Source organism: Ranitomeya variabilis, chromosome 4, assembly GCF_051348905.1.
Source record: "Ranitomeya variabilis isolate aRanVar5 chromosome 4, aRanVar5.hap1, whole genome shotgun sequence".
NCBI classification, from domain to species: domain Eukaryota; kingdom Metazoa; phylum Chordata; class Amphibia; order Anura; family Dendrobatidae; genus Ranitomeya; species Ranitomeya variabilis.
The window spans coordinates 588,584,653-588,612,117 of NC_135235.1; positions in this window are offsets into that span (position 1 = coordinate 588,584,653).

The window sequence follows — 27,465 nt, forward strand, 5'->3', positions numbered from 1 at the left end:
GACGCTAGTGTGAAAGTAGCCTTAGTCACATGCTGACGAGCTGCTCTCCCTAATTCTCTCAATGTTCAGTGAAAAACTGAGAGAAGCAGGATGAGCACCTCATTGTCACGTGACAGTAAGTGTGAAAATCACATATCAGTGAAGTGGCCATGTGATGACTGCTGAAACCTGAAAGCAGTGCTGAATCCTGACAGTGAGGATATTACACGCTGTTAGGATTGGCTACAGGGCTTCTATGTGACTGCAGGCTTCTGAATTCTCACAGCGCATGCACTGCATGCTTTTAGGATTTTCCCTTGCCAGTGGCAAGAGTGGACGGTCATGTCAGCACAAGTATGAGATTTGTATACTTCTGGCCACATTCTGACTAGACTTGTCCAGCCTCGGTCAATTCATTTTCATTGAGTGCGGCCACACACGTCTAGTCAGGAAGTGACCAGATACAATCAAATCGTCAATAGTGTTGACGGCATTCCGATACCGCAAGTATCGGGTATCGGTCGGTATATTTTCCATATATCGGATACCAGAATCGGAAGTTCCCAGAATTCAAACTGCCCGAATTCAGCCAATGAGGACTGATTAGAAGTGTGGGCACATCCTGTTCTGCATGGTGGGCATGGAAGTACTGGCAAGGCTGTGATTGGCTGATGAAATTATGTCACGATGCACTATAAAAGTCCCTGCTGCCATTTAGGGCTCACTCTGCTGTGAATTCAGTTAGGGACAGGACGCTGTGTTCTGACTGAGGGCCAGTTTAGAGATAGCGATTTGCTTCATTGTGTTTTACCCAGGCTAATTTAGCAACCGCTGTGTGAGAACCTTGCTTTTGCCTTGCAGCGCTGTTCACAGCTGTCTGCAAGGTCTCTGTGTTTGTGTGAGTGCACATCGCTCTGTAGTCTGTGTGCAGCCACAGCCGGTTGTATTCAGCTCAGGGGGTGCATCAGTGCCTCATACTGTTCAATCCATTGTCCTTTTTGCTATTAGTGCAGCGTGCTGCACATTTTTTCAAATATTTCCTATTAGTGGCTTTCCACTCGTATCCAGCTAAATTGTGGAAAAACACTACATAGGATTACATAGAGGAGCTTTTTTAGGCCTTGCAGCGCCATTTACGGCTGTCTGCACGGTCTCCGTGTGAGTGCACATCGCTCTGTAGTCTGTGTGCAGCCACAGCCTGTTGTATTCAGCTCAGGGTGCGTCACTGCCTCGTACCGTTCTATCCATTGTCCTTTTTTGCTATTAGTGCAGCCTGCTGCACATTTTTTCAAATATTTCCTATTAGTGGATTTCCACCCGTATCCAGCTAAATTGTGGAAAAACACTACATAGGATTACATAGAGGAGCTTTTTTTGGCCTTGCAGCTCCGTTTACGGCTGTCTGCACGGTCTCCGTGTGAGTGCACATCGCTCTGTAGTCTGTGTGCAGCCACAGCCGGTTGTATTCAGCTCAGGGTGCGTCACTGCCTCATACCGTTCTATCCATTGTCCTTTTTTGCTATTAGTGCAGCGTGCTGCACATTTTTTCAAATATTTCCTATTAGTGGCTTTCCACCCGTATCCAGCTAAATTGTGGAAAAACACTACATAGGATAAAATAGAGGAGCTTTTTTTGGCCTAGCAGCGCCGTTTACGGCTGTCTGCACGGTCTCCGTGTGAGTGCAGCTCACTCTGTAGTCAGTTCTGCCAAAAAAAAATAAAAATAAATAAAGTTCACCAAACACACCACTTTACAGTTGTGTAGGCCACATTAGCTCATATTAAAGTCTAGTCCACACTTTAGAAAATTAGTGTTTCTTATACCTGTTAGGAGCTGTTCAAGAATAAGCACACTAAGCCCTTAGTACTTTTCTGCTTATCTTTATCAGTCAACCAAGATGAAGAAGGCAGGGAATAAGGCACGTGGGCATGGGCGCGGAGCAGGGAGAGGACGTGGGGATTCTGTGCCTGCTGCGGGCACCGGTGACTCATTATCACCCAGGTCACAGCAGGGAACAGTCCTTCATGCGCAGCTTTGTAGGAGATCGCCGTACACCGCTGCTGCGTGAGGAACAAATTGAAGCCGTTGTCGGATGGATGGCAGCTAACGCATCGACTTCAATTAGTGCCACATCCTCTCAGGCACAGAGCACTGGAGAGCACCCATCTGTCTCTTCACCACCTGCCAAATTGCCCAGGCAGTCAGAGAGCCCAGGACAGGAGCCATCCCTACTTCTGTTCTCTGAATCTCTTGGCTTGGAAACAGGGGACCAGCCAAGCAGCATTGGAGAAATGGAAGAAGAGGCAGTGTGCAGTGATGCCCAACAGCTTTGTCTCTCTGATTCTGAAGAGGCGGGTGGGCCAGTGCCTCCGGTCACCACACCACAGTACGCATCTGATGATGAGACTCAGGTGCCACTTTCTGGTGCGTACTGTGCTGCCAAGACTACCCAGGAGGAGCAGTTGGTGGCAGAGGGTAGTGTAGATGATGAGGTCCTTGACCCGTCGTGGCGTGAGGTACAGGAAGGTGGTGGGAGCAGCTCTGAGGAAGAGATTCCCCGAACGGGCCAAAGAGGGAGAGGGAGGGGGAAGACTGCGGAGCCTGTAGCCTCCACTTCGGCACCCATTAGGAGCATGCCTCTTCCAAAAGCCAAAACGGGCGCTCCCAAGACTTGCAGTGCCTGGTCCTTTTTTGACACAGTTGCAGATGACATTTGCTTTGTCAAATGCAAGGTGTGTCATCAGAAAGTCAAAAGAGGGAGAAATGTCAGCAACCTCAATACCACAAATATGTGGAAACATGTGCGGACCAGGCACGCGGTGGAGTTACAAAAACACACTGAAGACCTAGGCCAACCAACAGCGGCAGCTACCACCTCTTCAGCTCGTGTTGCCTCTTCCTCCAGCTCATACACAGCTGGTTCGGCTTCCTCCCAGAATCGCCATGGAAGAACCTCTGGCACTGTTGTCCAGAGACCCACAGTAATTCCACCAGCAGCACCACGTTCCCAGTCATCCTCACACTCCCAGCCCAGTCTACAGCCATCGGTAGCACAGGCATGGGAGAAAAGGCGTCCATTCTCGGCAAACCACCCCCGAGCATAGGCTCTGAATGCTGGCATTACAAAACTACTGTCCCTTGAAATGCTGTCATTCAAGCTGGTGGAGTCTGACAGCTTCCGTAACTTGATGGCATTGGCAGTCCCACAGTACAATGTGCCCAGCCGCTTTTACTTCAGCAGGCAAGCCGTCCCTGCCCTGCACAAGCATGTGGAGGGACACATAAAACACGTGCTACTGAACGCCGTCAGTAGCAAGGTCCACCTCACCACCGATGCGTGGACCAGTCACCATGGACAGGGGCGATACCTTTCCCTCACTGCCCATTGGGTTAATGTTGTTGAGCCAGGTACAGATCGTGCGAGTGGCGCAGGACGTGTCCTGCCCACTCCAAGGATTGCAGGAATCCAGTCTGTACGCATTGACTCCTCCTCATACACAAGTTCCTCAGAATCATCGCTGCAGGAGCTGTCACAGTCCACCTCCACATGGACCCGTGAACATTTACCTGTTACGACCGACATGAGCACAGCCGTGGCAAAACGTCAACAGGCTGTCTTGAAATTAATTTCTTTGGGGAATCGAAGCCACACAGCGCAGGAGCTCTGGAATGCCATTAAGCAGGAGAGCGACGTGTGAATCTCCAGCCAGGCATGGTAGTGTGTGACAATGGCCGAAACCTGGTGGCAGCTCTGGCCCTAGGCAACCTCACTCACATCCCATGTCTGGCACATGTGCTCAACTTGGTCGTGCAGAGTTTTTTGAGAGACTATCCGGATCTTGATGCACTGCTGCACAAGGTCCGCCTAGAGTGTGCTCACTTGTGGCGTTCCAGCATGGCAAGATCGCGCATTGCAGCTCTGCAGCGCTGATTCCACCTTCCGGAACATCGCATCATATGTGACCTACCAGGTGGAATTCCACGTTACATATGTTGGAGCAGTTGTGTGAGCAGCAGCCAGCAGTAATGGAGTACCAGCTTCATCAGGCGCAAAGAAGTCACACTCCGCGCCGTTCAGACTTCACAACCACTGAGTGGGCCACTATGAAGGACATCTGCAGAGAAAAACATATATAAATCCCCTTAAAAATTTAATTTTATTAATTAGATATTTTAAAAATACCACTACCCAGTGAAAACAGACAAAATATATAAATATATATAGGAAATTGCAATATAGGTGCACCTGCCTAGATGGATAGCCCTACAATGACCTACTGCCCCTGCCTGACAGTGGAGGTTGGCACCCTGATAGTAATTTTGGCGCCCCCACTCCGCGACGGCTATCCCCTGCTGGCCCTAATAATGCCCTGCCAACTCAAAGGGGAGAAAACAATGAGCAATAAAAAGAAATGAAAGAAGGACAAGTAGGCAGGCACTCAGGTGCACACTATATAACGTTAACCAACTCCCTATTTCATAGTCCCAATGGGGACAATGTACCAAAAAGGAAAGTTACAGAGTAACTCATAGATTTCTTCAGTATAATTGTCCTAATGCATCCTTACAGCATAGATTCTATTATAAATCAATAATGGGACCTCAATAGGGAGGTAGAAAAAGATATAAATGACCTAATTCAGTCCGGATATAAAACTTAACATATCAACACTGTCTGGCAAGAAAATATTATAATTGACCACCACTATATATAGAATAGACTAAAGTGCATATGGTGGACAAATAGTATGCAGTTGATGTTTTTAGAGGCTAACAGTGTAATGACACCTCCATATATAAAAACACATGCAGGTGCTAATCATAGTCAGTAGTCATTAGTCAGTGTTGGTACAAATGCATCGTGTGCTAGACCAAAGAAAAATCATTAAAGTACTAGCACAGACAGCCAGTGAAGACAATATTCTCCACAAGGGAGACACTTAGCTGTCAGTATAACGCCCCGACGCGTTTCCCCGTCATACGGTTCCTCAGGGAGCAGAAAAAGATGTGCTGGACCGATAGTCAATGATGCAGGTGCCCTAATAGCGGAGCAGACCTGTTTAGAACCCCGGAGGGCGAGCTTATATGGTGAGGTGCAAATCCTGTTGACTAATCAGCAGGGCACCCAAGGCCCCTCCTCTCCACAGATTTCCGAAATAACTGGGTCTGGTACCACCCACAAAAACAAAGCAGGAATGGACAATCTCGATGTCTATACCAGCCAAGGGCTCCCACCCCTTAGCATAAATAGACAGATAATATAACTAAAAATAAGTTGACATACCACACCAGATACTAAGGCACCAGGAGATGTAAGCCACATGGTACAGCGTGGGCACCGCCATGATAGATACACAGCCGCCGAACAGGGCCGCCCATAGTGCCAGTAACTAAGGGGCGGCATCAGAGCGCTCCATAGCTATGGAGCTATACACAAGAGGACAACTCACGCTCGGTCGCCGCCATCTTTGGTGTGTTAGGCTGGACCACGCATGCGTCTGGTCTAAGCTAGATGGTCAGAGCGGCAGCGGCGTAATGGATACATGTAGCGCTATAAAATCGGCGTAAGCGCGGCATTCGCAGCTGGAAGGAGTAACCTACACTGCTGAGATGAAAAAAGGGGGGACCCCACCAAACCCCTAATGCTACGTATGTGGCTAAAGTCGGTGACCTTCATATCTGGGCAATATAGACGATAAGGAGAAAATAAATAGACACAAATGTCGGTCACAGTCGACCACTACATACAATCTGTAGAAACATGGTATGGTAGTTAAAGAAATCAGGTACCCAACTGTTCAATGTAAAGTGCAAAAGAGGCAATGTGGATATTTAAATAAATCATAGATAATTAAATGTGTTATTACAGAAAACACGTATAGTTAAGGGATTCATTCAACCCTCCCGGTGCCATGGATTGCATACGGAAAATCCACTCTGTCTCTCGTTTGAGGAGGGCTTGATCAAAATCCCCTCCTCGTGTCTTAGGTCTCAACAGGTCAATCATACAGAAAGTGATCCCCTCCAAGGCACCCCCATGTACCCTATTCATATGTCGGGCAAGTGGGGTATCCCTCTTATGCCGGATATCTCCGAGATGCTCCCCAAATCTCGTTCTTAACTCCCTTTTGGTCTTGCCAATGTAATCAAGAGGGCAGGGGCAAGTGATCTTATATATTACCCCTGTAGATTTACAATTACCAAAATCTCTAATATCAAAACATCTACCATTGGCCGCACTCGTAAATTGTTTGGTCTGTCTAACATACTGGCATTTAGAACAACTCCCGCATCTGAAAAAGCCCAATGGTTTCCTCTCAAGCCACGTGCCTGCTACCTGTGGTTTTTGATACAAACTGTGTACCAGGCGGTCCCCAATTGTTCTCCCCCTTCTTTATGTTATATTCGGCATCGAAGAGATAAATTCCTTGAGGTTCGGATCAGCTTGGAGCACACCCCAATGTCTCCTAATGATTTGGTATATTTTATCAGACTGATTGTCATAAGTCCCTATCAATCTGACCAGATCAGGAGTATCTCTCGGTCTCTCCCGAGTTCGTAGTAAAAGTGACCTATCGCTCTCCAAGGCTTCCCTGTATGATTTAGTGAGTACTTCCGAGGAAGGACGTCTGCCAAGTTTTGCGTTCCTTCGATGATTCCACGCGGATGGCGAGTGCAGATGATGTACTAGTCAGCATGACTGTCCCCCTCATCTGCCTGCTTCAACAAACACTGCAAGCACTAAGGGATGATGTTGTGGAAGAGGTGGAGGATGAGGAGTCACCAATTCCATCAGCTTCTGGACAGTCAGCGCTACGTGGTTCCTCACAAAGGCCTAGGCAGGGGACACTTTGTGAGGAGGATGAGGAGGAGTCAATGGAGGAGGAAGACATTGGTCCAGAGGAGGGAGTTACACAATTCTCCATTAGTCAGTGTGTAGAGCGAGGGTGGGGTGATGCAGAGCGGGCAGAGATCACGCCTCAAGCAGGGGACAGCGTTTCTTGGCCAGTTGGCAGTCTGCAGCACATGGCTGATTACATGCTGCAGTGCCTGAGAAACGACTGCCGCATCGCCCACATTCTCAACACGGCTGATTATTGGGTTTACACCCTCCTAGATCCTCGCTACCGGGACAACTTACAAAGCCTCATAACACCGTTGAACCGGGAGCGTAAAATGCGGGAGTACCAAGACACACTGGTGAATTCCATCATCTTCTCCAGTCCAACTGAAAGCAGTGCTGCTAGTGCTTTACAAAGCAGCTCAGTGCGTCGAGGCAGTGGAGGAAGCTCTGCACACAGAGGGAGCAGAAGCAGTGCCTCAGCACAAGGCAAGACCAGTATGGCCCAACTGTGGCACAGTTTTGTATGCCCGCCACACATGTCTACACCATCACAGATGGCTCCAGTCAGCAGGAGGCAACGTTTCCGTCAGATGGTGACAGACTACATGTCTTGCCCTCTTACTGTACTCCCAGACGGCTCTTCCCCCTTCAAATTTTGGGTCTCTAAGCTAGATACATGGCCAGAGCTAAGCCAGTATGCATTGGAGGTGCTGGCTTGCCCTGCTGCTAGTGTATTATCGGAACGCGTCTTTAGTGCCGCAGGTGGTGTACTAACAGACCGTCGCATGCGACTATCCTCCGATAACGTTGACCGGCTTACTTTTCTGAAAATGAACAAGGCCTGGATCTCGCAGGAATTTGCCACTCCTCTTCCAGATTAATCAATTGGTTGGCTACAGTATCCAGGTCTCCTGTTGCGTTCATGTTTCTACCACCTGAACTGTAATCCCTGGGCTCCAACACCGCCAGTTGATGCTCAGAAGTGCAGGCTGCACAGTCAAAACACATGACCTAGTGCTATTGGGTTTCAGTAACGTCAGCTGATCCCCAGATGTGTAGCCGCCAATGTGTCCTGCGACCGCCACGCTGACACAACAACTCTAATTTAAGGGAACCTGTCCCCCCCCCCCAGGCGTTTGTTACTGAAAGAGCCACCTTGTGCAGCAGTAATGCTGCACAAGGAAAAGGTAGCTCTTTTAGTTTAGCTCCTTGCACACGCAGAACTTAACACTTATAAAATGTGTCCCCTCATACCATGAAACCATCCCGGAGGTGGGACTTTCATTCGTAATGTGACGCAGCACAGCCGTCATCCCTACCCCCTTGGCGCCGTGCGTCGCCTCCTTTGCGTTGTTTGAATCTGTCCCTTACCCTGAGCTATTATTTTCAACCTTGGCCATGCGCTGTTTGCGCTGCCCGTTTTCTGACATCATTTGGTGTTAGGCTGACTGGGCCTCTGCGGCCGCGCTGCACGAGATCCCGCCTGGCAGTCTCATACTGCGGGCCTGGGATCCATGGGCATGCGCAGTGCATATCTTCACCTCAGGCTCTCACTCAACTCCCTCCGCCTTCTTCAGATGGTGCGCCGTCAGCTGATCCCTAATAGCATGCCACGGTCGTGACGCCGCACCCTGTGAAGAAGCCAAAAGTAGGTGAGTGAGAGGCGAAGATATGCACTGCGCATGCCCATGGATCCCAGGCCCGCAGTGTGATTACATTAGACGACACTGCGAGGTGAGATCTCAGGCAGGGCGGCCGCACAGGCGCAGCCAGCCTGACACCAAATGATGTCAGAAGACGGGCATCGCTAACTGCGCATGGCCAAGGTTGAACATAACAGCGCAGGCTAAGGGACAGATTCAAACAACGCTAAGGAGGCGACGCACGGCGCCAAGGGGGTAGGGATGACGGCTGTGCTGCATCACATTACGAAGGAAAGTCCCACCTCTGTGACGGTATCACGGTATCAAGGGACATATTTTGTAAGTGTTTAGTTCTGCGTTTGCAAGGAGCATAATTAAAAGAGCCACCTTTTCCTTTTGCATCATTGGTGCTGCACAAGGTGGCTCTTTCAGCTACAAACGCCTGGGGGGTTTAAAGGTTACCTTTTAACTTGCTCCAATTAGGCCTCAGCCTACACGCTGCTCCTCCTGCTTTCCCTGGGCTTTAACACCCCCAGTTGCTGCCCGGAAGTGCTGTCTGCACAGTCAACAGTCGCTCCTCTGTTATTGGGGTTCAGTAACGCCAGCTGCTCCCCTGCTGTGTTGCGGCAATACCTCCAGCCTGCTCCTCCTGCTGTCCCTGGGCTTCAACACCGCCAGTTGCTGCCCGGAAGTGCTATCTGCACAGTCAACAGGCGCTCCTCTGTTATTGGGGTTCAGTAACGCCAGCTGCTCCCCTGCTGTGTTGCGGCAATACCTCCAGCCTGCTCCTCCTGCTGTCTCTGGGCTTCAACACCGCCAGTTGCTGCCCAGGAGTGCTGTCTGCACAGTCAACAGTCGCTCCTCTGTTATTGGGGTTCAGTAACGCCAGCTGCTCCCCTGCTGTGTTGCGGCAATACCTCCAGCCTGCTCCTCCTGCTGTCCCTGGGCTTCAACACCGCCAGTTGCTGCCCGGAAGTGCTGTCTGCACAGTCAACAGGCGCTCCTCTGTTATTGGGGTTCAGTAACGCCATCTGCTCCCCTGCTGTGTTGCGGCAATACCTCCAGCCTGCTCCTCCTGCTGTCCCTGGGCTTCAACACCGCCAGTTGCTGCCCGGAAGTGCTGTCTGCACAGTCAACAGGCGCTCCTCTGTTATTGGGGTTCAGTAACACCAGCTGCTCCCCTGCTGTGTTGCGGCAATACCTCCAGCCTGCTCCTCCTGCTGTCCAAGGGCTTCAACACCGCCAGTTGCTGCCCGGAAGTGCTGTCTGCACAGTCAACAGGCGCTCCTCTGTTATTGGGGTTCAGTAATGCCAGCTGCTCCCCTGCTGTGTTGCGGCAATACCTCCAGCCTGCTCCTCCTGCTGTCCCAGGGCTTCAACACTGCCAGTTGCTGCCTGGAAGTGCTGTCTGCACAGTCAACAGTCGCTCCTCTGTTATTGGGGTTCAGTAACGCCAGCTGCTCCCCTGCTGTGTTGCGGCAATACCTCCAGCCTGCTCCTCCTGCTGTCCCTGGGCTTCAACACCGCCAGTTGCTGCCCGGAAGTGCTGTCTGCACAGTCAACAGGCGCTCCTTTGTTATTGGGGTTCAGTAACACCAGCTGCTCCCCTGCTGTGTTGCGGCAATACCTCCAGCCTGCTCCTCCTGCTGTCCCTGGGCTTCAACGCTGCCAGTTACTGCCCAGAAGTGCTGTCTGCACAGTCAACAGTCGCTCCTCTGTTATTGGGGTTCAGTAACGCCAGCTGCTCCCCTGCTGTGTTGCGGCAATACCTCCAGCCTGCTCCTCCTGCTGTCCCTGGGCTTCAACACCGCCAGTTGCTGCCCGGAAGTGCTGTCTGCACAGTTAACAGGCGCTCCTCTGTTATTGGGGTTCAGTAACGCCAGCTGCTCCCCTGCTGTGTTGCGGCAATACCTCCAGCCTGCTCCTCCTGCTGTCCCTGGGCTTCAACACCGCCAGTTGCTGCCCGGAAGTGCTGTCTGCACAGTCAACAGTCGCTCCTCTGTTATTGGGGTTCAGTAACGCCAGCTGCTCCCCTGCTGTGTTGCGGCAATACCTCCAGCCTGCTCCTCCTGCTGTCCCTGGGCTTCAACACCGCCAGTAGCTGCCCGGAAGTGCTGTCTGCACAGTCTACAGGCGCTCCACTGTTATTGGGGTTCAGTAACGCCAGCTGCTCCTCTGCTGTGTTGCAGCAATGTGTCCTGCGACCGCCACGCTGACACACCTACTGAAATTTAAGGGAACCTGCCCCCCCAGGCGTTTGTTACTGAAAGAGCCACCTTGTGCAGCAGTAATGCTGCACAAGGAAAAGGTGCCTCTTTTCGTTGTGCTCCTTGCACACGCTAAACCTAACACTTATGAAATGTGTCCCTTCACACCGTTAAACCGTCACGGAGGTGGGACTTTCCTTTGTAATGTGACGCAGCACAGCCGTCATTCCTACCCCCTTGTCGTTGTGCGCTGCCTCCTCAGCGTTGTTTGATTCTGTCCCGGAGCCAGCGCTGTTATGTTATCCCTTGGCCATGCGCACTTAGCGCTGCCTGTCTTCTGACATCATTTGGTGTCAGGCTGGCTGCGCCTGTGCGGCCGCGCTGCCCGAGATCCCGCCTCGCAGTGTCTTCTGATTTAATGACACTGCGGGCCTGGTATCAATGGGCATGCGCAGTGCATATCTTCACCTCAGCCTCTCACTCATCTCCCTCCGCCTTTTTCAGACTGTGCGTCGTCAGCTGATCCCTAATAGCATGCTACGGCTGTGACGCCGCACAGTGTGAAGAAGCCGGAAGGAGGGGAGTGAGAGGCGAGGATATGCACTGCGCATGCCCATGGATCCCAGGCCCGCAGTGGGATTACATTAGACAACACTGCGAGGCGGGATCTCGGGCAGGGCGGCCGCACAGACACAGCCAGCCTGACACCAAATGATGTCAGAAGACGGGCAGCGCTAAGTGCGCATGGCCAAGGGATAACATAACAGCGCTGGCTCCGGGACAGAATCAAACAACGCTGAGGAGGCGGCGCACAACACCAAGAGGGTAGGAATGACGGATGTGTGCGGTGTGAGGGGACACATTACATAAGTGTTAGGTTCAGCGTGTGCAAGGAGCACAAAGAAAAGAGGCACCTTTTCCTTGTGCAGCATTAGTGCTGCACAAGGGGGCTCTTTCAGCTACAAACGCCTGGGGGGTTAAAGGTTACCTTTCAACTTGCTCCAATTAGGCCTCAGCCTACACTCTGCTCCTCCTGCTGTCCCTGGGCTCTAACACCGCCAGTTGGTGCCCGGAAGTGCTGGCTGCACAGAGATAAACACTCGCCACTGTGTCAGTGGGGTTCAGTAACGCCAGCTGTTCCCCTGCTGTGTAGCCGGCAACGTGTCCTGCAAACGCCACACAGACACAACAGATATTAAACTGCCTCCAGTGCAGGCTTCGGCCTACACTCTGCTCCTCTGCTCCTCCTTGATTCCCTGGGCTCTAACACCGCCAGTTGGTGCTCGGAAGTGCTGGCTGCACAGAGAAAAACACCTGCCACTGTGTCAGTGAGGATCAGCAACGCCAGCTGTTCCCCTGCTGTGTATCCGGCATCGTGTCCTGCAAACGCCATGCAGACACAACAAATATTAAACTGCCACCAGTGCAGGCTTCGGCCTACACTCTGCTCCTCTGCTCCTCCTGCTGACCCTGGGCTCTAACACCGCCAGTTGGTGCCCAGAAGTGCTGTCTGCACAGAGAAAAACACCCGCCACTGTGTCAGTGGGGTTCAGTAACGCCAGCTGTTCCCCTGCTGTGTAGCCGGCAACGTGTCCTGCAAACGCCACGCAGACAACTGTTATGATCCTAGTGGCAAGGATCGCAAGTTGACTAGCTAAGTAACTAAACCGACGACCAGCTCTGGGGAAGTGGTATCTGGATTGACCGCAACCTGATCCTATCCGCAAACAACTATAGGCAGCCGTGGAACGTTACCTGAAAATCCTAGACATCTCTTCACGGCCTGAGAAACTACCTATTCCTAGAGGGAAAGTAAAGTCCTTACTTGCCTCAGAGAAATGACCCCAAAGATATAGAAAAGCCCCCCACAAATATTAACGGTGAGTTAAGGGGAAAGCACAAACGCAGAGATGAAATAGATTTAGCAAATGAGGCCCGCTAACACTAGATAGCAGAAAATAGGAAGGGAGCTGTGCGGTCAATAGAAAACCCTAAGCAAAATATCCACGCAGAGATTGCTCGAGCCCCCTCACCAACTAACGGTGCGAGGGAAGCAACTCCGTACCCCAGAGCTACAGCAGCAAGAACTCACATATTAGCAAGCTGAGCTAAACTCATCATACACAGAAATCATATTGCAGACTGATGAGCAAAAAATAATTAAACAGAAACTTAGCTTTTCCAGAAGAGACTGAAAACGAAGATAATCAGGGGAGATCAGAATAGCACTGAATACATCGACAGCCGGCAACAAGTGGAGGTGAAGCAGAGCTAAATAGGAAACTCCCTAGTGCATAACGAGGCAGCTGATCAGCCACAGATCCGCAGGATAACAAACAAAGCCACCAGGGGGAGCCCAAAAACAAAACTCACACAATACCACCTGTGACCACAAGAGGGAGCCCGAAAACAGAGTTCACAACAGTACCCCCCCCTTGAGGAGGGGTCACCGAACCCTCATCAAAAACCCCCAGGGCGATCAGGGTGAGCCACATGGAAGGCACGAACCAAATCAGCCGCATGAACATCAGAGGCGACAACCCAGGAATTATCCTCCTGACCATAGCCCTTCCACTTAACCAAATACTGAAGCCTCCGTCGAGAAATACGAGAATCCAAGATCTTCTCCACCACGTATTCCAATTCTCCCTCAACCAGCACAGGGGCAGGAGGCTCAACCGAAGGAACCACAGGCACCACATACCTCCGCAACAACGACCGATGGAACACATGAATAGCAAACGATGCTGGGAGGTCCAAACGAAATGACACAGGGTTAAGGACTTCCAAAATCTTATAAGGACCGATAAACCGAGGCTTGAACTTGGGAGAGGAGACCTTCAGAGGAACAAAGCGAGAAGACAACCACACCAAGTCCCCAACGCTAAGTCGGGGACCCACACAGCGACGGCGGTTGGCAAAGCGCTGAGCCTTCTCTTGTGACAGCTTCAAATTGTCCACCACATGATCCCAAATCTGATGCAACCTATCCACCACAAGATCCACTCCAGGACAGTCAGAAGGCTCCACCTGACCCGAGGAAAAACGAGGATGAAACCCCGAATTACAAAAAAAAGGCGAAACCAAAGTAGCAGAACTAGCCCGATTATTAAGGGCAAATTCGGCCAATGGCAAAAAAACCACCCAGTCGTCCTGATCAGCAGAAGCAAAACATCTCAAATAGGTTTCCAAGGTCTGATTAGTTTGCTCGGTCTGGCCATTCGTCTGAGGATGGAAGGCCGACGAAAAAGACAAATCAATGCCCATCTTAGCACAAAAGGTCCGCCAAAATCTAGACACAAACTGGGATCCTCTGTCGGAAACAATATTCTCAGGGATCCCGTGCAAACGAACCACATTTTGAAAAAACAGCGGAACCAACTCGGAGGAGGAAGGCAACTTAGGCAAGGGCACCAAATGGACCATCTTAGAAAAACGATCACACACCACCCAGATGACAGACATTCTCTGAGAGACAGGGAGATCTGAAATAAAATCCATGGAAATGTGCGTCCAAGGCCTCTTCGGGACAGGCAAAGGTTAACAGCAAACCACTGGCACGAGAACAGCAAGGCTTAGCCCGAGCACAAATTCCACAAGACTGCACAAAGGAACGCACATCCCGCGACAAGGAAGGCCACCAAAAGGACCTGGCCACCAAATCTCTGGTACCAAATATTCCAGGATGGCCTGCCAACACCGAAGAATGAACCTCGGAAATAACTCTGTTGGTCCATCTTTCTGGGACAAACAGTCTCTCTGGTGGACAACGGTCAGGTCTATCCGCCTGAAACTCCTGCAGCACTCGTCGCAAATCTGGGGAGATGGCAGACAAAATCACCCCTTCTCTGAGGATACCAGCCGGCTCAGAATCTCCAGGAGAGTCAGGCACAAAACTCCTAGAAAGAGCATCAGCCTTCACATTCTTCGAACCAGGCAGGTACGAGACCACGAAATCAAAACGAGAGAAAAACAACGACCAACGAGCCTGTCTAGGATTCAGCCGCTTGGCCGACTCGAGATAAATCAGATTTTTGTGATCAGTCAAGACCACCACACGATGCTTAGCTCCCTCGAGCCAATGTCGCCACTCCTCAAATGCCCACTTCATAGCCAACAACTCCCGATTACCGACATCATAATTCCGCTCGGCAGGCGAAAACTTTCTTGAAAAGAAAGCACATGGCTTCATCACAGAGCCATCAGAGTTCCTCTGCGACAAAACAGCCCCCGCTCCAATCTCAGAAGCATCAACCTCGACCTGGAAAGGAAGAGAGACATCTGGCTGACATAAGACCGGAGCCGAGGAAAACCGGCGCTTCAGCTCCTGAAAGGCCTCCACAGCCGCAGGAGACCAATTAGTAACATCAGAACCCTTCTTGGTCAAATCCGTCAAAGGCTTAACAACACCAGAAATATTAGCGATGAAGCGACGGTAAAAATTAGCAAAACCCAAGAACTTCTGAAGACTCTTAACAGATGTAGGCTGAGTCCAGTCATGAATAGCCTGAACCTTGACTGGGTCCATCTCAATAGTAGAAGGGGAAAAAATGAAACCCAAAAAACACCGGATTACGTACCGGTAATGCTCTTTTATAGAGCCACGACAGCACCCACTGAGAGAGGGGATCCGCCCCTAGGAACAGGAAACCCTACGGAGAGATAAAAGGGGCGGTCCCCCTCGCTCCCACAGTTTGGGTTACAGAGATTGCGAGGAACCGCCCACCAGTTTTAATATGTCATTCTATATCAACATTTTATCTTAACTAAATTACGTATATTTACAAGAACCAAATCACCCTTAATAGTGCTCATATGCAAACTAATATATATAAGGGAGGGAAGTGAAGGGGTGCTGTCGTGGCTCTATAAAAGAGCATTACCGGTACGTAATCCGGTGTTTTCTCTTCGCCACGACAGCACCCACTGAGAGACTTTCAGAGATAGTTATTTGGGGGGGATTATCGTGTTAAGAACTGATCTACCGAAACACAAGTCAGTGGAGGCAGATAAATCTAGTCTATAGTGACTATAGAAGGTAGTAGGAGATGACCAAGTTGCGGCCTTACATATGAGTTCTATTGGAACCTCCCCTCGCTCTGCCCAGGATGATGCTATCGCCCGGGTGGAGTGTGCCTTTACAGTCTCAGGTGGATCTTCCCCTCTAGACGAAGAGGCCAGGTATATCGCCTCCCGAATCCATCGGGATAATGTGCCTTTTGTAACACCAGCTCCTTTCCTCTGACCCTGGAAGGAAACAAAGAGAGCCCTGCTCTTCCTCCAGGGACTAGTCCTGTCTAGATAGGTTATTACGGCCTTTCTCACATCTAAAGTATGGTACTTTTCTTCTTCCTGATTTGTAGGGTTATCATAGAAGGTAGGAAGAAGAATTTCTTGAGATCTATGGAATTTAGTACACATTTTTGGCAAGTAGGAAGGGTCTGTTTTTAGGACAATCCTATCTGGCAATATTGACATGAACGGAGGATCTACTGATAGTGCCTGTATGTCACTTACCCTTCTTGCCGACACTAAGGCGACAAGAAGAGCAGTCTTAAGGGAGACATGTTTAATGTGAGCAGAATGTAGAGGCTCAAATGGGTGATCTGTTAAGGCTTCAAGGACCAGATTAACATCCCAAGGAGGTGAGTTGGGAATATGGACCGGTTCTGTTCTCTGGCAGGCTGAGATGAATCTGGATATCCATCTATTTCCCGCAACGTTGTGAGTATACAAAGCCCCTAGCGCGGAAACTTGCACTCTTAAGGTGTTAACTGAGAGGCCTAAATCACGTCCTCTTTGGAGAAATTCAAGAATAATAGGAACTGGAATTTCATTTGACAGGGCTGAGGGATAGAGGCTTAGAAATTTCTTCCATATTTTTACATAGATCGATGTAGTGGATCTTTTCCTACTCAGCAATAGGGTATCAATTACTTTATCAGAGAAGCCCCTTAGTTTCAACAGCTGCCTCTCAAATCCCAGGCTGTCAACCGTAGACCCTTCACATGAGGGTGGTTGAAGGGCCCCTGGAAAAGCAGATCTTGATTCTCTGGGAGAATCCATGGGTCCGAGACGGACATGGCTCTGAGCAGGGAAAACCATGGTCTTTTTGGCCAGAATGGGGCGATTAAGATTATATTCGCTCTGTCCTCTCTTATCTTCCTGATTACTGTTGGAAGAAGAATCATCGGGGGAAAGGCATATGCTTTCCGAAATGTCCATGGAATCTGGAGGGCGTCGAGAACATCGGGGTTGTCGGTTCGGAACATTGAGGCGAATGTTTTTACTTGCCTGTTGACTCTTGTGGCGAAGAGATCTATGTCGGGTATACCCCATTTTATAGTTATCATTTTGAATATCCGACGATTTAACACCCACTCCCCCTGATGGAGGGTATGACGACTGAGAAAGTCTGCTTTTGCGTTGTCTATCCCTCGGATATGTAGTGCTGATAAGGACAGAAGATGATCTTCGGCTATAGTCAAGATGTTTTCGGCTATAGACATGAGAGTGCCTGATCTCGTTCCGCCTTGATGGTTGACGTAAGCCACTGATGTCATGTTGTCTGAGAGTACCCTGGTATGTGTTCCGTGCAACTGTGGGAGGAATTCACATAGGGCATGATAGATGGCTTTTAGTTCTTTTTTATTAGACGAGTCGTCTAATTCTGTAACCGACCACAGCCCCTGGACAACCTGGTCCCCCAAGTGTGCACCCCAACCATGAGGGCTGGCATCCGTAAAAATTATGTTTGAGGGTTTAACCTCCCAGGGAACCCCACTAACTAGATGATCTGGTTGTAGCCACCAAGTTAGGGATTGGATTACGTCATTAGAAAGGGAAATTTTACCGTCTAATCGCCCTTGTAATTTTATCTCCTCATGTAAAATTGTATACTGTAAGCACCTTGAGTGGAACTGGGCCCATGGAACCGCTGGGATACATGACGTGAAGGAGCCAAGTAAGGACATGCCTTCCCGGAGGGAAATTATAGGTTTATCTAGTACAGACTGGACTTTATTTCTAACTGTTAATTGTTTAGATTCCGGGAGAAAACATTTTTGACTTACGGAATCTAATATGATTCCCAAAAATACCTGGCGAGTAGTCGGGATCAGCCTAGATTTTTCCCAATTTATTAACCATCCCAAGTTCTGCAAGGATGAAATCATATGACATAATCTTTGCTGACATTGTGAGGGGGATTTTCCCACTACTAGAAGGTCGTCTAAGTATGGGATTATGAGGGTGTCTTTTAATCTTAGATAAGACATGACCTCTGACATTAGTTTAGTGAATACCCTTGGAGCAATCGCTAGTCCGAAGGGCATTGCCGTATACTGAAAGTGCCGTATACATCCATTCAATACAACCGCTACGCGGAGAAACTGCTGATGTTCTTTAAAGATTGGTAGATGATAATACGCATCTTTCAAGTCCAGAACTGCCATAAAGCAATGGGGAAACAGGAGTTTTACGGTGGATCGAATAGATTCCATTTTAAAGGTTTGATTTTCTAAGAAGGTGTTCAGTTTTTTAAGATTTATGATGGTTCTGAATGATCCATCAGGTTTTGTAATCAGAAATAGCGGGGAATAGAACCCTTTCCCCTCCTGAAGAAATGGAACCTCCACCAAAACTCCTTTGGATAGAAGATTCATTACTTCTTGCTGTAATGCCTCCTGTTGGGACTGTGATTTTAAAGAAGTCAATAGAAATGAGTCCGAAGGGACTCGGGCAAATTTTAACTTTAAGCCAGAGGTGACGAGACTATTCGCCCAAACGTTCGATGTTATTCTTCTCCATTGGTCTGAGAAGGAGGATAATCTACCTCCCACAGGTAGATCTGCCCTAACGGGGCTTGTCTTCAGTTTTAAAAGGGCGCTTCCCAAAGAAGGCACCCCTTTGTTTGGCATCTCTAGGGGTCCAGCGATCTTGGTTTTTAAAATCTTTTCTCTTATTAAATATGGGCTTCCGGAACGCTTTCCTATAGAATGGAAGGTAATTGTTATTAGGGAAGCCCTTCTTTCTTTCTCCCGCTTTAGTTAAAATTTCGTCCAGTTTGGTACCAAACAGGTACTCACCCTGGCATGGGAGGCCACATAATTTGGACTTCGTCTGGGGATCGCCTTTCCAGCCCTTAAGCCATAGGGCTCTACGTGCCGCATTTGTGAGACTTGCCGATTTGGCCGCCAGACGTATAGAGTCGGCAGATGAATCTGCCAGGAAGGCTGTAGCCCCTCTAATTAAGGGTATAGAGGACAACAGTTTGTCTCTAGAAAGACCACTTTTAAGCCCTTCCTCTAAGTCACTCAGCCAGACCAACATGGACCTAGCGGTGCATGTAGCAGAGATAGATGGCCTAAATGCTCCCGTACACGACTCCCAGGCTCTTTTTAATAGTGAGTCGGCTTTACGGTCTAACGGGTCCTGTAATGTGCCTGAATCCTCCACAGGCAGCAAAGACTTTTTGGATGTGGATGCTACCGCCGCGTCCACTTTTGGCGCTTTTGTCCATGTTGAAAACTCTTCATCATTGAAGGGATACCGTCTTTTTGAGGATGGAGGTAATCCTCTTTGGGCCTGGCTTTCCCACTCTTTTTTGACTAACGATTTTATCGCTGCTATCACCGGAAAAGAGGGCCTTTTCTTTTCTGATAGACCGGCAAACATAATATCCTGCTGTGTCTTAGGGACTTTAGGATCCTCAATGCCCATAGTATTACAGACGGACCTGACAAGGTTGTCAATACTATCAGTGGGAAAGCACATATCCTGGTCCTCATCTGAGGAAACGTATTCGTGGGAGATGTCAGAGTCCGCTTTCTCCCTATCCGAAGATGGGTCAGATATAGGGGATTCATATCCTCTTTTACTTTTGGCACGCGGTTCTTTATCAGAACCCTGTAAGGCTTGTAACTCCTGTCTTATCATGAGTCTGATGTCCTCTGATTTGACCGAGGCTTCCTGCCGTAAGGTAGAAGCAATACATGATTTACAAAGTCTCTTTTTGTAACTATCCGGGAGGGGCTGGAGACATAACGCACACTGCTTGTGCTTCGTTTTTTCAGTTTTCTTTCCCTAGGCGTATAGAAGGAAAGGGAACACCAGTGAGCTTATGAGGGTAGATGCACACTTACCCCAGTGAAGCTTTTACGGTACCGATTGACGAGGAGGAGATTTAGGTGGAGAACCGGCTTTTTTCCCGAGGATCCGCTCTGTTTAGAGCGACTGCTGCTGCCCCGTGCACGTGGGGTAGATGCGGTGTCTTCTACAGAAAGCATCTCAGGGATCTGCGATGAATCCATTGTGGACACCGGGTGCTTGTGCCGGCGTCCTTTTACATGGGGGCCGCCATCTTCTTCCGGTTGAACCCGGAAGTGCTAATCACTTCCGGGTCGCGGCCATACTGTATGCACCCGCGCTGCCACCGGCATCCGCGCGGGTGCCGTCCACCTCCTCCCTCATCCCGGAGTTAACTTCTGGACTCCCGGGGAAGTATTGGAGCTCCACGCCGCATGAGCGCTCGCCAAAGCGCAGCGCTTACCTCACTCCGGCGCTAGGTCCTGCAGACTGACCGAGTGGATTTCCATGAGCCAGGAACCCCTGTAGTTCTGGCCTCATGGTGTCTGCCAGCAGAGGGGGGAAGCTGAGAAGAGGACCCCCGACGCTGCATCCAGCTCTGGAGCCCTTGCCGTCCTCACAGGTAAACTGCGCAAGCGGCATCCAGGCTAGGCATCCTCTTCTCCGTGGATTCCCATAGGAACAGGAAACCAAACTGTGGGAGCGAGGGGGACCGCCCCTTTTATCTCTCCGTAGGGTTTCCTGTTCCTAGGGGCGGATCCCCTCTCTCAGTGGGTGCTGTCGTGGCGAAGAGAAAAGAAACCTTCTGGACTCCAAAAATACATTTTGAGCCCTTCAGAAATAAAGCATTGGCACGCAGGACCTGAAACACCATCCTGACCTGCCTAACATGGGACTCCCAATCATCAGAAAAAAACAGAATATCATCCAGATACACAATCATAAATTTATCCAGATACTCGCGGAAGATGTCGTGCATGAAGGACTGAAAGACAGAAGGAGCGTTAGAAAGTCCAAAAGGCATCACCAAGTACTCGAAATGGCCTTCGGGCGTATTAAATGCAGTTTTCCATTCATCACCCTGCTTAATACGCACAAGGTTATACGCACCACGAAGATCTATCTTGGTGAACCAACTAGACCCCCTAATGCGAGCAAACAGATCAGATAACAATGGCAAAGGATACTGAAATTTGACCGTGATTTTATTTAGAAGGCGATAATCAATACAAGGTCTCAGGGAACCATCCTTCTTAGCCACAAAAAAGAATCCCGCACCCAGAGGGGAGGAGGAGGGGCCAATAAGTCCTTTCTCCAAAGACTCCTTTATATAACTCCGCATAGCAGCATGCTCCGGCACTGACAAATTGAAAAGTCGTCCCTTAGGAAACTTACTACCAGGAATCAAATTTATAGCACAATCACAATCCCTATGAGGAGGTAGAGAACTGAGTTTGGGCTCATCAAATACATCCTGGTAGTCCGACAAAAAGCAGGGACTTCAGAAGGAGTGGATGAAGCAATTGACACCACAGGAGCGTCGCCATGAATTCCCTGGCAACCCCAACTTGACACAGACATTGCTTTCCAATCCAGGACTGGATTATGAGTCTGCAACCATGGCAGACCCAACACGACAACATCATGCAAATTATGCAGAACAAGAAAGCGAATCACCTCCTGATGAACAGGAGTCATGCACATGGTCACTTGCGTCCAGTACTGAGGTTTATTCATAGCCAATGGTGTAGCATCAATACCCCTTAGTGGAATAGGGAGTTTTAAAGGCTCCAAAACAAAACCACAGCGCCGGGCAAATGACAAATCCATCAGGCTCAGGGCAGCACCTGAATCTACAAAAGCCATAACCGGGTAAGATGACAGGGAACAAATCAGGGTAACAGACAAAATGAACTTAGGCTGTAAAGTACCGATGGTGACAGATTTATCAATCTTTTTTGTGCGCTTAGAGCATGCTGAGATAACATGAGCTGAGTCACCACAGTAAAAGCACAACCCATTTTGCCGTCTATAATTTTGCCGTTCACTTCTGGTCAGAATTCTATCACATTGCATAGACTCAGGTGTCTGTTCAGAAGACACCGCCAAATGGTGCGCAGGTTTGCGCTCCCGCAAACGCCGATCAATCTGAATGGCCAGAGTCATTGACTCATTCAGACCTGCAGGCGTAGGGAACCCCACCATGACATTCTTAACGGCTTCAGAAAGACCCTTTCTGAAATTTGCAGCCAGGGCACACTCATTCCATTGAGTAAGCACCGACCATTTCCGAAATTTCTGGCAATACACCTCTGCTTCATCTTGCCCCTGAGAGAGGGCCAACAAAGCTTTTTCAGCCTGGTTCTCAAGATTAGGTTCCTCATAGAGCAATCCAAGGGCCAGAAAAAACGCATCCACACTGAGCAATGCAGGATCCCCTGGCGCCAATGCGAAGGCCCAATCTTGAGGGTCGCCGCGCAAGAAAGAAATAATAATCTTAACTTGCTGAACGGAATCACCAGAGGAACGAGGTTTCAAAGAAAGAAACAATTTGCAATTGTTCTTAAAATTCAGGAACCTAGATCTATCTCCAGAAAACAACTCCGGAATAGGTATTCTAGGCTCTGACATAGGACTGTGAACAACAAAATCCTGAATACTTTGTACCCTTGCAGCAAGATGATCTACACTGGAGGCCAAACTCTGGATATCCATGTCAGCAGCTGAACTCAGAGCCACACCAAGATTAAGAGGAGGAGAGAAGCTAGACACACAGCAGCTAGACACACGGCAGCAAAAAAAAAAAAAAAATTCCTCAAGGCTTCTCTTCTCCTGCTTCTGCCATGCAATTAACACTTTATGGGCCGGCTGTACTGTTATGATCCTAGTGGCAAGGATCGCAAGTTGACTAGCTAAGTAACTAAACCGACGACCAGCTCTGGGGAAGTGGTATCTGGATTGACCGCAACCTGATCCTATCCGCAAACAACTATAGGCAGCCGTGGAACGTTACCTGAAAATCCTAGACGTCTCTTCACGGCCTGAGAAACTACCTATTCCTAGAGGGAAAGTAAAGTCCTTACTTGCCTCAGAGAAATGACCCCAAAGATATAGAAAAGCCCCCCACAAATATTAACGGTGAGTTAAGGGGAAAGCACAAACGCAGAGATGAAATAGATTTAGCAAATGAGGCCCGCTAACACTAGATAGCAGAAAATAGGAAGGGAGCTGTGCGGTCAATAGAAAACCCTAAGCAAAATATCCACGCAGAGATTGCTCGAGCCCCCGCACCAACTAACGGTGCGGGGGAAGCAACTCCGTACCCCAGAGCTACAGCAGCAAGAACTCACATATTAGCAAGCTGAACTAAACTCATCATACACAGAAATCTGTTGTGTATCCGCCTTTTGGGCTCCCCTGGTGGTTGCTGGTGGTATTGGTGACTTGTTTGCACTTTGCTGCTTCTGTTCACCTGCTTCCATCAGCGTTTGGGAGTTTCCTATTTAGCCTTGCTCTCCAGTCATTTCCTTGCCGGTCATCATTGTAACCAGAGCCTTCGGTTGCATGTTCCTGCTACTAGTCTGCTGATCAGCTAAGTGGACTTTGTCCTTTTGTTTTGTATCTTTTGTCCAGTTTGCAGTTTTTGTAATTCTCTGTAGCTGGAAGCTCTTGAGGGCTGAAATTGCCACTCCTGTGTCATGAGTTGACACAGGAGTCTTAAAGTAATTTCAGGATGGTTTTTGAAAGGGTTTTCAGTTGACCGTGAAGTCCTCTTTTGTATCCTTCTGCTATCTAGTAAGTGGACCTCTCTTTGCTAAATCTACTTTCTTACTGTGTATGTCTTTTCCTCTTAATTCACCGTTATTACATGTGGGGGGCTGCTATCATCTTTTGGGGTATTTCCCTAGAGGTAAGCCAGGTCTGTTTCTTCCTCTACCAGGCGTAGTTAGTCCTCCGGCTGGCGCGTGGCATATAGGAAGCCGTAGGTATGCTCCCTGGCTACTATTAGTTGTGTGGTAGATTTAGCTCACGGTCAACTCGAGTTTCCATCACCCGAGAGCTTGTTCGTTATTTATATGTGTCTTACGTTCCCTTGCCATTGGGAACCATGACAGTATGACCGGCCAGTGTTAAACTTATTGGCAGAAGAAAGAAGAGAAAAAAGAAGTCTGTAATTTTTTATTTTTTTTTCTTTTTCCCTATGCTTGCTCCATAGTTGGATCAGTTGTATTTCAGCTCTAATTACTGCCTTTGCCTTTCTCTCCTTATAATCCTTGAATGGCTCTGAGCTCACCTGTTTAATGATGGATCCTCAGAGTTTGGCTGCAGGTTTAAATAATCTTGCTACGAAGGTTCAAAATTTACAAGATTTTGTTATGCATACTCCTATTTCTGAACCTAAAATCCCTACACCAGAGGTGTTTTCCGGAGATAGATCTCGGTTTCTGAATTTCAAATATAATTGTAAATTGTTCCTTTCTCTCAGACCTCACTCCTCAGGAGATCCTGTCCAGCAGGTTAAGATTGTAATTTCTTTGCTGCGAGGTGACCCTCAAAATTGGGCATTTTCATTGGCACCAGGGGATCCTGCGTTGCTCAATGTGGATGCGTTTTTCCTGGCTTTAGGGTTGCTTTATGAGGAACCTAATTTGGAGATTCAAGCTGAAAAAGCTTTGATAGCCCTATCTCAAGGGCAAGATGAAGCTGAGATATACTGCCAAAAATTTCGTAAATGGTCTGTGCTTACTCAGTGGAATGAGTGCGCCTTAGCGGCAAAATTCAGAGAGGGCCTTTCTGATGCCGTTAAAGATGTTTTGGTCGGGTTCCCTGCGCCTACAGGTCTGAATGAGTCCATGACAATGGCAATTCAGATTGATCGGCGTTTGCGGGAGCGCAAACCCGTGCACCATTTGGCGGTATCTTCTGAAGAGACGCCAGAGAAAATGCAATGTGACAGAATTATGTCCAGAAGCGAGCGGCAGAATTATAGGCGTAAAAATGGGTTATGCTTCTATTGTGGTGATTCTGCTCATGTTATATCGGCATGCTCTAAACGTACTAGGAAGGTTGACAAGTCTATTTCAATTGGCACTTTACAGTCCAAATTTATTTTGTCTGTAACCTTGATTTGTTCATTATCAGTTATTACCGTGGATGCCTATGTGGACTCTGGCGCCGCTCTGAGTCTTATGGACTGGTCCTTTGCCAGGCACTGTGGGTTTGATTTAGAGCCTCTGGAAGTCCCTATACCTCTGAAGGGTATTGATTCTACACCTTTGGCTTGTAATAAACCACAGTTCTGGACGCAAGTGACTATGCGTATGACTCCAGACCATCAGGAGGTGATTCGCTTCCTTGTGTTGTACAATTTACATGATGTTTTGTTGCTTGGATTACCATAGTTACAGTCTCATAACCCAGTCCTTGACTGGAAAGCTATGTCTGTGTTAAGCTGGGGATGTCGGGGGGCTCATGGGGACACTCCTTTGGTGTCCATTTCGTCATCTATTCCATCTGAGATTCCGGCATTTTTGTCTGATTATCGTGATATTTTTGAAGAGCCTAAAATTGGTTTACTCCCTCCTCACAGGGATTGTGATTGCGCCATAGATCTGATTCCTGGCAGTAAATTTCCAAAGGGTCGTTTGTTTAACCTATCTGTACCTGAACATGCTGCTATGCGCGAGTATATTAAGGAGTCCCTGGAAAAGGGACATATTCGTCCTTCTTCATCACCTTTAGGAGCCGGTTTTTTCTTTGTCTCTAAAAAGGATGGCTCTCTGAGGCCTTGTATTGATTATCGACTCCTGAATAAAATTACAGTCAAATATCAGTATCCGTTGCCTTTGCTGACTGATTTGTTTGCTCGCATAAGGGGGGCTAAGTGGTTCTCTAAGATTGATCTTCGTGGGGCGTATAATTTGGTGCGAATTAAGCAGGGGGATGAGTGGAAAACCGCATTTAATACGCCTGAGGGCCATTTTGAGTATTTGGTAATGCCTTTCGGCCTTTCTAATGCACCTTCTGTCTTTCAGTCCTTAATGGATGATATTTTCCGTGAATATTTGGATAAATTTATGATAGTGTACTTGGATGATATTTTGATTTTTTCTGATGACTGGGAGTCTCATGTTCAGCAGGTCAGGAGGGTTTTTCAGGTTTTGCGGGAGAATTCTTTGTGTGTAAAGGGTTCAAAGTGTGTTTTTGGGGTTCAAAAAATTTCCTTTTTGGGGTACATTTTTCCCCTTCTTCTATTGAGATGGACCCTGTCAAGGTTCGGGCTATTTACGACTGGACGCAGCCTACTTCTCTGAAGAGTCTCCAGAAATTATTGGGCTTTGCTAATTTTTATCGTCGATTTATAGCTGGTTTTTCTGGCGTTGCTAAACCTCTGACGGATTTGACTAAAAAGGGTGCTGATGTTGCCAATTGGTCCCCTGCTGCCGTGGAGGCCTTTCGGGAGCTTAAGCGCCGCTTTTTGTCTGCCCCTGTGTTGCGCCAGCCTGATGTTTCTCTTCCCTTTCAGGTTGAGGTCGATGCTTCCGAGATCGGAGCGGGGGCGGTTTTGTCGCAGAAAAGTTCCGACTGCTCAGTGATGAGACCTTGTGCGTTCTTTTCGCGAAAATTTTCGGCCGCCGAGCGAAACTATGATGTTGGTAATCGGGAGCTTTTGGCCATGAAGTGGGCATTTGAGGAGTGGCGTCATTGGCTTGAGGGTGCCAAACATCAGGTGGTAGTTTTGACTGATCACAAGAATTTAATTTATTTGGAGTCTGCCAGGCGCCTGAATCCTAGACAGGCACGTTGGTCGTTGTTCTTTTCCCGGTTTAATTTTGTGGTCTCGTACTTACCGGGTTCTAGGAATGTGAAGGCAGATGCTCTTTCTAGGAGTTTTGAGCCTGACTCTCCTGGGAATTCTGAACCTGCTGGTGTCCTTAAGGATGGAGTGGTTTTGTCTGCTGTCTCTCCAGATTTGCGACGTGCTTTGCAAGAATTTCAGGCGGATAGACCTGATCGTTGTCCGTCTGGTAGACTGTTTGTTCCTGACGAGTGGACCACTAGAGTCATCTCGGAAGTTCATTCTTCTACTCTGGCAGGTCATCCGGGAATTTTTGGCACCAGAGATTTGGTGGCTAGATCCTTCTGGTGGCCTTCCCTGTCTCGAGATGTGCGTGTTTTTGTGCAGTCTTGTGATGTGTGTGCTCGGGCCAAGCCTTGTTGTTCTAGGGCTAGTGGGTTGTTGTTGCCCTTGCTTATTCCGAAGAGGCCTTGGACGCACATCTCTATGGACTTTATCTCGGACCTCCCTGTTTCTCAGAAGATGTCTGTCATCTGGGTGGTGTGTGACCGTTTTTCTAAAATGGTTCATTTGGTGCCATTGCCTAAGTTGCCTTCCTCATCTGAGTTGGTCCCTCTGTTTTTTCAAAATGTGGTTCGCTTGCATGGTATTCCGGAAAACATCGTTTCTGACAGGGGTACCCAGTTCGTGTCTAGATTTTGGCGGGCAGTCTGTGCCAGGTTGGGCATTGATTTGTCTTTTTCGTCTGCATTCCATCCTCAGACCAATGGCCAGACGGAACGAACTAATCAAACTTTGGAGACTTATTTGAGGTGTTTTGTGTCTGCGGATCAGGATGATTGGGTTGCCTTTCTGCCGTTGGCGGAGTTTGCTCTTAATAATCGGGCTAGTTCTGCCACTTTGGT